This window comes from Petaurus breviceps, unplaced genomic scaffold, assembly GCF_028583685.1.
Source record: "Petaurus breviceps papuanus isolate PSGF00001 unplaced genomic scaffold, PetGlider_PUasm1.0 140, whole genome shotgun sequence".
In the NCBI taxonomy this organism is placed as follows: domain Eukaryota; kingdom Metazoa; phylum Chordata; class Mammalia; order Diprotodontia; family Petauridae; genus Petaurus; species Petaurus breviceps.
In genome coordinates, this window is record NW_027185698.1 from 24,015,947 (window position 1) to 24,026,543 (window position 10,597).

Genomic DNA, 10,597 nt, shown 5'->3' on the forward strand with positions numbered 1-10,597 from the left:
TCTGTCTCTCTCTTTCTCTGTCTTTCTTTCTCTCTCCCACCTCTCTGTATGTATATGTGTGACATATCTCACTCCCAGTGAGAAAACTCATTCACTCCATGTATTATGTGATATATTTTCATCTGCATACCTTCTCTGATTTCTTTTTGCTAGTGGTTTGAATAAATGGATAAATTTTCTATTCACTATTCGTATTCTTTGTGGCACTGGCATTTGATGGGAAGGGGGTCAAATGTTGGATAAATGGTTTGAAGCATTCCTTCCCCATTAAAAGGAAAAAATCAGGAGCTCAACTTGAACCTAAAAATTATTTCCCCTATACTAATAATCATAAGGGGTATGGATAGATACATATAATTCTAGCCTAGTACTCCCTCTTTCTGAGAAGAACTTCTGGCACCAAGCTCATATTTCCCTCCTGGGAAGAATCAAAGTCTCCCTTGGAGAAGGGTGGGTGGAGGAGACTAGAGATATCTATTCTTGCCTTCTTTCCAACCACATCCAAATAGACAAAGGTGGATGCACATAAGCTATATGGTAACAAAGAAAAACAACACATACCCTACATGTTCAAGTCAGCTGTTATTGATTTACTGATTAGTAACTGCTACTGCTACAAATAAAAAGACATATACCAATTATCACTGGAAGGATGCAAAGTGGAAATTTTCCAACAATGCTTTAAATAATCATAAGAACAATGGAAGGCAAGTGTGAGAGAAAGAGTAAGTACTTAGTACAGTTCAAAAACAGTAAACTGAGAATAGCATGGGGTTCTCCTGAAACATATACAAGAGCTTCCTTGTAACATGGTCCTTGAGATTTTTACCATTGAACTCTCCTAGTCCCGTCAGGTCTAAGACAGATAGCCGTGCCTTACAGCATTCTCCCCTAAAGCATCTGACATTATGGCAAATGTCTAGAGTATATAGACTAGGAAAAAGAGAAAACCAGGTATAAGATGCCTGCAAAGGCAAAGTGACATCCAACAGAGATAACCCAAGGAGTAGCCATAAAGCTGTATAGCATTCAATGCAAAATGTAAGGCAATTTTTTTTCCAAATGAATTATAAGCATTCATTTACAGAAACTCAATCTGAGTTTCTATAATTTTCCTCTATATACCACTTAGTGTATGACCTTGAATATACCGCTTAAATGAGCCTCAGTTTCACCATCTGTAGGATGAAGAAGTTGGGCTACCTGATTGTAAAACCTCTTCTAGCTCTAAATCTATAATCCTATTAGCTAATAAGTATTTAGTCAGTCACCTAAGTTCATGGAATAAGCTCCAAATGTTGGGAAAGTATCAGGCTCTCCCAGTTATTCTCTAACATTTAACAGCAGATATTTTCTAAATGGATAGTTGTACAGCAAATGTTGGCTATACACCACTGCAATGTACTCAGATACTCAGTCTATAATCTCATTAATCATCCCTCCAACATTAAGGATCCCACATATACATATCTGCATATTCTGCCTGACTCTTGTCCATGTACTCCTGAAAGTTTGCCATAGGGGGGTCCACCCAGTATGATGGAGCCCTCCCCCATTTCTCCAAATATTATAAGAATAACACTGGAGCCCTCTGCCGTTCACCCTTCATGGCTCATTCTTGCCACGTGACCAGTTTACCTCGTCTTTCATAGACACACAGTTCCTTGTTGATGTCTTTTGAGTATATTTTCCAGCAGATAGAACACTGGACCTGGAGTCAAGAAAATCTAAGTTAAAATCTGACCTCAGACTCTACCCTAAGAAAGTCACTTAACCTCTGTCTGCCTCAGTTTCCTTATATGTAAAATGGAGATAATAATAGCACCTAACTCCCAGGATTGTTTCTAAAGTTCTTTACAAATCTTAAAGTGCTTTTAAAAATAGCTATATAATAGCTATTATTTCTGTGTCATGGATCTCTTTGGCCCTCTGATAAAGCCTATGGATTTTTTGTCAGAATTATATTTTTGAATGCATAAGATTACAAAGGAAACAAATTAGCATTCCTTGGTCTTTCCCGTGGAGTTTATTAAAGAGTAAATTAGAGCAAGCTGGATCTCAGATGAATGAGTACAGATCGAAAGATAGCAAAACAAACCACTTCGGATGCTTCCAGATGAAAGACATGGTTCTTCCAACCTGTAGAGTTCTAGTCTTCTATCAGCCTTCAACAGATCAATGCCAGCTCTAGCACCCACATAAGGGTCATAGGATAAGTCTTAAGAAGCAATTAAATTCACTCCTTTTCTCTTTTCTTTTTTTTACATAGAACTTCAGTATCTTCTTGCTTTAACATCATTCTTAAAGAATAAGGAATACTAATTGGCCAGAGCACATGGGACTGATTTTGTTCATAACCTTCTCTGAACCCATCACTGGCCTTTAAGATAATTCAGTTTTGATCCATATTTAAGACCCTCTGTAGCCTCAGATGCAAGTGGCTGCTATCTGCAGGGAAAATCCATTATCAGTGGGTTCTTACAACAGTCGAAGAATGACCTATAATGCATAACCCTAGGAGACAACAGCTATCTCAGGAAAAGCAACATACCAGTTAAAGGATATTTGAAGAACCAACTATTACCTTATAGCAAAGGTTCTTAAAATGGGACCTGTAAATTTTTAAAAATCCTATTTCAATATAATTTGTTTCCCTTGCAATCCTACGTGTTTTATTTTATGCATTCAAAAACGTAATGCTGAGAAAGGATCTATAGGCTTTATCAGAGGGCCAAAGAGATCCATGACACACACAAAAAAGTCTGCTTTAGTTCCACAATGGTTAGAGCACTGGACCTGTTATAAAAAAAATCTAAGTTAAAACTTCTGACTCTACCCTGGGAAAGTCATTTAATCTCTGTCTGACTCAGCTTCCTTATCTGTAAAGTGGAAATAATAATAGCATCCATCTCCCAAGATGGTTGTGAGGTTAAAATAATACTTGTAAAGTTCTTTATAGACCTTAAAGCTCTAAAAGAAAATAACTATATAATAACTATCATTATTATATTAGAGTAGGGAAGGGGATGGGACATATATAAAGCTTTTTGTAAAAATTACAAAGAAATTTTTTTAAAGGTTCAACTATTAGAATGTGAACTATGTGGTTACAAGCAATTACGCTTCAAAGAAATCTATTAATTCAACATGTAAGCAAAAAGGATTGTAATAAGCTATATTTCATGCCTATGATTCTTCCATTTAAGAAAGAATTCACTCAAAATGGGGGCTGCACTTATATTTTCAGTATGCAAGAAGAAAGAAATGTGGGGGCTTGGCTCATCACAATCTCACGATTACAGATACTGAATCATTTATCAGTGACTCTTAAAACCATATAATGGGTCCCATCAGTTAAAATAAGGCACTGGCTAATGACAAAGTCATCCAGGATAGTAACAGCACAGGCTAAACATGGCGGGGGGTAGGGGGGGCATCTCTTACGAAGAGAAAGTTGCACTCTTGGTCTGCTCTCATTTTACTGAGTTCTTGACCTATCAAACCATCTTGACTTTTTGTCCTTATCACAGTTCTTGCATCTTTATCAACTTCAGTGTAATGACCTATCTATATTAGCAATGTGTGTTGTTTACCATCTTCCATGAATGTGGAAACTTAAACTCTCTTTGATTCTCTGTTCACATTCTTGACTTGTATTCTTTCTGTACTACTTTGCCTCTCTTCACTGATAATTCTGGAAATGAGCAATTAAGTCTTGCTTAATGTGTATCAGTTGACCCAAATGTGAGAGTTAAGCTTTGAAAATTGGAATCATTTTGTTCAATCTACACAAATAACACAAAGCAATAAACCAGAGTGATTCTTAAGTAACTCATTGTTGTGCTTCAACCTTCACTGAGCAAGATTCTCAGAAGATTAGCAGGAAGTTGAATCCATTTGAGTTCAAGTTTCAGTGAATGCACAATATGGCAAGGACTACAAGTGTTACAGTAATTCTGGCAAAAAATACTTACTTGAAATAAATACTATGCCACAAATCCATTTATTAGAAGTCACAAAAGAACCATTACCATGCCAGTACCATTGCAGTGTAATAGAAAGAGCGTCAGATTAAGAGTTGATGGATTTAAGTACTAGCACCAGCTCTGGAAGTATCTGATTGTGTGTCCTTGGCACACTTCACTAATCCTGGCCTCAGTTCCTTCATTTGTAAAATGAGAATGTTGAACTAAATGATCTCTGAGGTCCCTTCCAGCTATAAAATCCTTTGAATCATGCAAGCCTGGATTTGATTGGGTAATGCTAAAGTTAAGGGCTGTGAATTTCCTTTAATCATCTTGATTCCCCTAAAAACATTTTCTAAGTTTATGTTTATCTTAGTTCCTCATTTTCTGAGATTTCAAAGCAAAAACTGATATTCCAATCAAGTGGCTGTAAGATTTTAACTACCCTGCCTGCAGTCAACCATGAAACTTCTGAACCATCAAACCCAGTAAGAACATTCACTTTTAAATTAGAGCTTTCTGCTCTACAGCACCAGGTACTTGCCTTCCCTAATTACTTCTTCAGGGAAAACTTCTTGCCTCCGTCCACTCTTGTGGCAGATTCTGGCAGACATTACCTCCTGCCCACTTTCCCAGAGTACTATGTGTCTGATTAAGAGGGAATTAAATGCACTTATTATAGCATTATCTAGCTTGTGGATAGCTTCAGATCGAGAGCCAATAAACCCATTTAATCTGGTGGTTCTCACACTTCATCAGTCTGTGGACTACTTGCTACCACCAAGGATCCTCATGGACCAATTATCACACTCCCTCCCACTTCTCATCACTCGTGTGCACATGCACAAAATGACCAACCCAAGATAAGATAAAGTCAGATGCTGCTTTTTGATCTCCTGTTAATGAAATAATATATTCAAATAAATATAATAAATAAATGACTATTTTGTGCCAGAAACAAAAGGATTTCTATTTTTTTGTTTGTTTTAGATATCTATCCATGGCCCATCTGTGGTTTAAGGACCATTGACATAAAAGTATAGTCACTTAAACACAACCCTTGGACTTATTTTCCATCCCACCCTCCATTTGGTAAGCCATCATCCTAGTTTGGATCTGCCTTCCTATTCATAGTGGGAGAGAATCTTGGTGAAACAGGATGGGGGCAAGGTTAAGATCTCTCAGAGTAGCAAGGCTGTGGGTATTAGGTGCCCCTGTGATAAGAAATGCCCTCATGGCCTAGATGGCAAGAGAACAAGGTCATGGATTCAACTCAGGTGTACAGGATGGCAAATGGATAATCACCTCTAGGAGAGGTAAGTGCTTAGAATGTGGGCGTCCCTTCCACCTTGAAGGTTGAGGGTGATAATCATGGTTGGCAGGGGAAAGACTTCACAACAGGATAGGAATGGAGGAACTTTCTGCTAAGATCATGGCACACATCTGGTAGTGTTCCTCACTGTCCAGCTGATTAGAGGCTAATATAGGTTCCTAGGTGTTAGGGAGTAGGTCCATGTGTCTAAATTATGTAGAAGATGATCTACTGATTTCAGTCACCAATGCCACTTCTATTTTATTGCCAATCAAGAAACAACTTTAAAAAAACTGTTAACTATTTCTAAAATGGAGCTTGGTTATCAACCAGGTCCTGACTTCCTAATCAAAAGAAGAATAAAGTCATTTATATGAGATTGACCTGCTGGACAATATGCAATGCAAAACAACACATATAATTTTCTGAAGAGAGTCTCTACCCACTATGGCTTCTCTGTTCTTTCTTCCTTCCTTCCTTTTCTTCTTTCTTTTTTCTATCTTTTGAATTATTTTTGTCACCCTTTTCATAAACAACACAGTTTATCCTGTAGGAAAATTCATTTATAGGACTTTTTAAGAATCTGGCCCACTTAGAATCTAGACCCCAGTGCATAATCACTGGTGAATGTGTCAGAGGAAACATAACTTCCCATTCTTCTTTTGCCTTTTCTTTCCTCCTTTTGTTCTTCTGAAGCACTGCAACAAATTATATACCCCAGAGTTTGGGTGAAATTGCATTATAACATGAGTGCAAATTGACACCTTAAAAATGCAGACACAGTGCCAAGTTATTCAAAATTGATTTAGTGAAAGGCGCACAAAATGCTTTCCCCCAAGTTAACAAAACTATCCGGTTACATCAGTTTTATTAAGCATAAATATTTATAAATGTTTGACAGTCAAATAGTACATTGCAGCATTCACATATACTGAATACTCCCATGTCCCTCAGCACAAAGTTCCTCTGATCGCTGAATTCGTTGAGCTTCATGTTCCAATGTCTTTCATGAATCTTTCTGCAGAAGAGTAGATTTTTCCCAGGAGGATTTCAGTCCTGAGAAACATTAAATTATTTTTTGTAACAATCACCTGACTTTCAACACACATCCAATGCAGAGTCCCCTCAAATCTGGCTAAGTAAGAGCCACGGCAGGTGTCTCCCTGCTACCTGTATGCTCTCTTCATCATACTCCAAACCCATCTCAATCTAACATGAACCCTTTTCCCAAATGAGAATGACATGATATACATAGTCTCAGATTATGCCAATATAGTGATAAGTTTGGGTTTGTTTTGGGGTTTTTTTGTGCTTTTTTTTTTTGGAGGGAGGAAGGTAGGGCAATTGGGGTTAAGTGACTTGTCCAAGGTCACACAGCTAGTTTTTTTCTGTTAAGCATCCAAGGCTGGATTTGAACTCAAGTCTTCCTGACACCAAGGCTAGTGAACCACCTAACTACCCAAATATAGTGATAAGTTAACCAAATGAAAAGTAGAAAATGTATTCAATGGGACATTTTATACTTTGTAAAGCTAGCTTGAGGTGGAACATCAATTTAGAAAGTAGCTGCTACATCCTTGCTGCTTTCATTATCTGTAACAGTCCATGTACATGTTGGCTCATAAATAATTTTCCCACCTGAGATTTTCCAAGTCTAATGACAATGAATTCTATGCATCCTATATGAAGAAATATGGTGGCTAAGACTTTTCCATTACCAAGAAAGCAATGGGAATGGGGGAAGGAGCAAAGAGGAAAAATTCATCAATGCAGTGTTTATTAAACAAAAAAAATAAATCGTGAAGAACTAACGAGCTTATGATGTGACAGAAGGAGCATTGGGTTGAGAGGAATTAGAGAAGATGAAATCTGAGGTCTCTATCAGCACTGACATTCTATGATATTCAATTCAGTTTCAACAAACATTTTTAACCACCTACTATGTATGGACTGGTAAATAACTGTGTTGGAGATATGAAGATAAAAATGAAACAGTCCCTGTCCTCAAGAAACTTACATTTAATGGTGGGAAACCACACACACATACACACACACACACACACACGAATACCATATAAATAGCAATTATAGGTTGGAAAGCACTAACAAATGGGAAAATCAAGAAAGTCTGCTTCTTTTAAGTGACACTTAAGTTAAACCTTGAGAAGAATGAGTGTTGCAAAGAAATGTTACAGAACATTCTAGGTATGGGAAATAGTTTATGCCAAACCCCAAAGATAGGAAATGGAATGCCATATATAGGGAACAGCCCGAAGGTCATTTTCACTGGAATCTAGAATGGGTGAGTTGAGTAAATCGTAATTAGCCTGGAACTAAAAGAAAGAACCAGATTGTGAAGGGCTTTAAATGCCAAACATAAGAAATTATTTCATCCTAGAGGCAATAGGAAGATATGAAGCCTCTTCATCAAGAGAGTGATATGGTCAGACCTATGTTTTAGGAACTTCAATTTGGCAGCTGTGTAGAAAATAAATTGCAAACAGATAGATTGAAATGGAAGAATTATCACCCTATAAACATCTTGACCTTTCCCATCTCTCTCTTTATATATTGCATTTCCCCACCTAGAATGTGCTTTTCCTTATTTCTGCTGGCCAAATCCTAGCCATCCTTCGATGCACAGGTCACATGTCAGATTACTCCTATCAACTGACCTAAGGGTCAAAAAAAAAATCATAGATAATCACAGAAATCTTGTAGTGCAGGGGTTCTTAACCTTCACAGTCCATGAATAGATTTGTGGGGGTCAATTATGCTGAATGAGAAAAACATTTTGATAACTACTTCAATAGGTTCCCTTTGTAATCTGTGGGTTTCATTTTACCCATTTAAAGACATTATTCTGAGAAGTGGTCCACAGGGTTCCCCAGACTGCCCAAGAGGTCCAGGACATACAAAAGAGTTAAGAATTTCTAACTGTATTTTACAGAGGAGTACTCTAATGGCCCAAAGGGAAGAAATTATTTATTTAAGATTTTTATAATTATAGGTCTTAATAACTATAGTAGTAATTAACAATTACATGTTACTTTCTAATTTACACAGCACTTTCCTCAAAAAAACCCTCTGAGGTAGGTAATAAAAGTCTTATTATACCCATTTCACAGATAAGCAAGTTGAAACTCACAGTAGTTGAATGACTGTAATAATAGTTAACATTTATTTAGTATCTACTCTGTGTCAGGCACAGGGTTAAGCACTTTACAATTATTATCTCATTTGATTTTCCTAGCAAGGTGGGTACTAGTATTATCCTCCTTTTACTGATGAGGAAACTGAGGCACACAGGTTAAGTGACTTGTTCGGGATCACACTGCTAGTAAGAGTCTTAAGTCGGATTTGAACTCAGGTTTTCCTGACTACAGACCCAGCACTCTATCCTCCATACCATCTATCTTCAGTCATGTGACCAGAAAGTTAATCAAAAAGTAAACGAAACCTGGTCTTCTCACCCAATGCCACCAAGGAGCCTTTTCCAACCCTACCATTTTGATTCTGCATCACTCTTCTGACAATTAGTCAGATGTTGTCAGTGATGTTATTAAGCCAAGAGAAGTCCCAACTCATATACTATAGAAATGATGCACATATTTTCCTAAAAATGCTCTAGAAGTCCTTTAGACTCAGTTACTCTAAAGTATTGAATTAATCTTTTATATTCTTGTTCTTTCTGTTCCCTAACTCAGGACTTAAAAAGAGGACTTAACCAAGGACTTAACTCAGGACTTTAAGAGAACCTTAGAAACCATTTAGTTAGAGTTTTGGTTTTGTAGACAAGGACAGAAGTCCAGAGCAGTGAATTGATTGGTCCACACAGAAGAGTCAGGATTTAAACCTAGGTCTTCTGATGCCAGCCAAACCAGTGCTCTTTTCATTACACCTCAATGTACTGTTATTGCAATGTTTATATTTCACCACAATGTACCCTGACTCTCCAAGGATTTCATAAACTTACAGAGAATGTATATGCTGTATATAGCTTGAGTGTACAAATTGCTAGCAGGTTGTCTCTCTCAGATTAAACTGGGAAGTCCTCAAGAACAAGGACTGTCTTTTACCCTTTTTGCATTTCCAGTGTTTACCATAATGCCCAGCACATAGTAGGTGCTTAATAAATGTTTACTTCTAAGTGCTCAATAAACATCTATCAGGAGACAACATGATTCAGTGAAAAGAGAATGAGATTCAGAGTCAGAGGAGCTGGATTAAAGCCACATACTATGTTTGTGACCCATCATTTAACGTCCCTGACCTTCAAAGGAAGAGGGTAGTAAAGGATGGATGAGTCCCTTCTGTCTCCAAATTTACACTCTTATAATATGTGCTTTGACTAACAACAGTGAACCCAACATGCCTGGAGTGTGTGCCAGTTAAAGTAGCATGTAAAGGAATTTGTGAGAATGAAAATGGGAACTTGTGAGAGCTTAGCAATCTTTTTCAGACGCTAAAGGGTTTTAATTCAAACACCACTAGGTAGAAAACACTCCCACTCAACAGCATCATTCAAAGGTCAGTGATAGGCTAAAAGTGATGGCAGTGTCCTAAAAGGTTCCAGAGAATCACAGAACCCTAGACCTGGTCAGGGCCGAATCCTGGCTCTTTCCCATGTGACTTCATGCCTCAATAAAATGACAGATAGGATTGGAGTAGATGATCTTTAAGAGGCCTTTCGGCTCTAAATCCTTTGATCCAAGCTCCAGTTGCCTTTTTAATGCAAGCTTATCAAAGTACCTGACTTGTTTTTGGAGCTGAGTATGTGCATAAGGAAAGGCTGGTTCAATATTTAACATGTTTCATGATAGGAATACATTTAACTCCCATGATACTGTTAGAGATCATAATTTCTCCCTCTAATGACAAGCTCACAGATATTTTGTATCCGCATTTGATCACACAGTGATGGCTCTAGTGGAACCATAATAATTAACAAAGAACCAAAAAGAAAATCCAGCTTGCTTATTTCAGTTATTCATTGACTTGTAATGTGTGTGAAGAGATTTATAAAATAACTGTGAAAGGCAGTGTGACAAGCTCTGCTGAGATTAAGTAGAATCAAGTCCAGCCCCAAAGGCAAAATCCTAAACAAGGGGAAGCTCAGGGACTCCTGCCTCCTTTTCACTGGCTTTTTCCTTGGTAGGGCCATTCATTCCTTCTACCAGCCTCAGGTACCCAGTGCCCCCTGCTCTTCCAGATCTTCTTGTCTGAGGGCTGTTTGCCATCTGTCTTTCATTCTAAGGTACAAATGCTTGATAATAGCTTGAAGGTATTCTCTCCCTCTCCTTCTCCCTCCCTCCCTCCC

General features: G+C 37.8%; 1 long non-coding RNA gene across 5 annotated transcripts in view; it reads right to left on the reverse strand.

The window, feature by feature from the left end:
- The window catches only part of LOC138147043 (uncharacterized), a 435,949-nt gene that overhangs the window by 111,668 nt on the left and 313,684 nt on the right, over positions 1-10,597 (reverse strand). For 3 of the 5 annotated variants that reach the window (XR_011164689.1, XR_011164688.1, XR_011164691.1), the window contains one exon: positions 6,148-6,333. The exons of the other annotated variants lie outside the window; for them this stretch is intronic. This is a non-coding gene — a long non-coding RNA (uncharacterized lncRNA). Of the gene's footprint in view, positions 1-6,147; positions 6,334-10,597 lie in introns of those variants that run through there. 5 annotated transcript variants of the gene reach the window in all.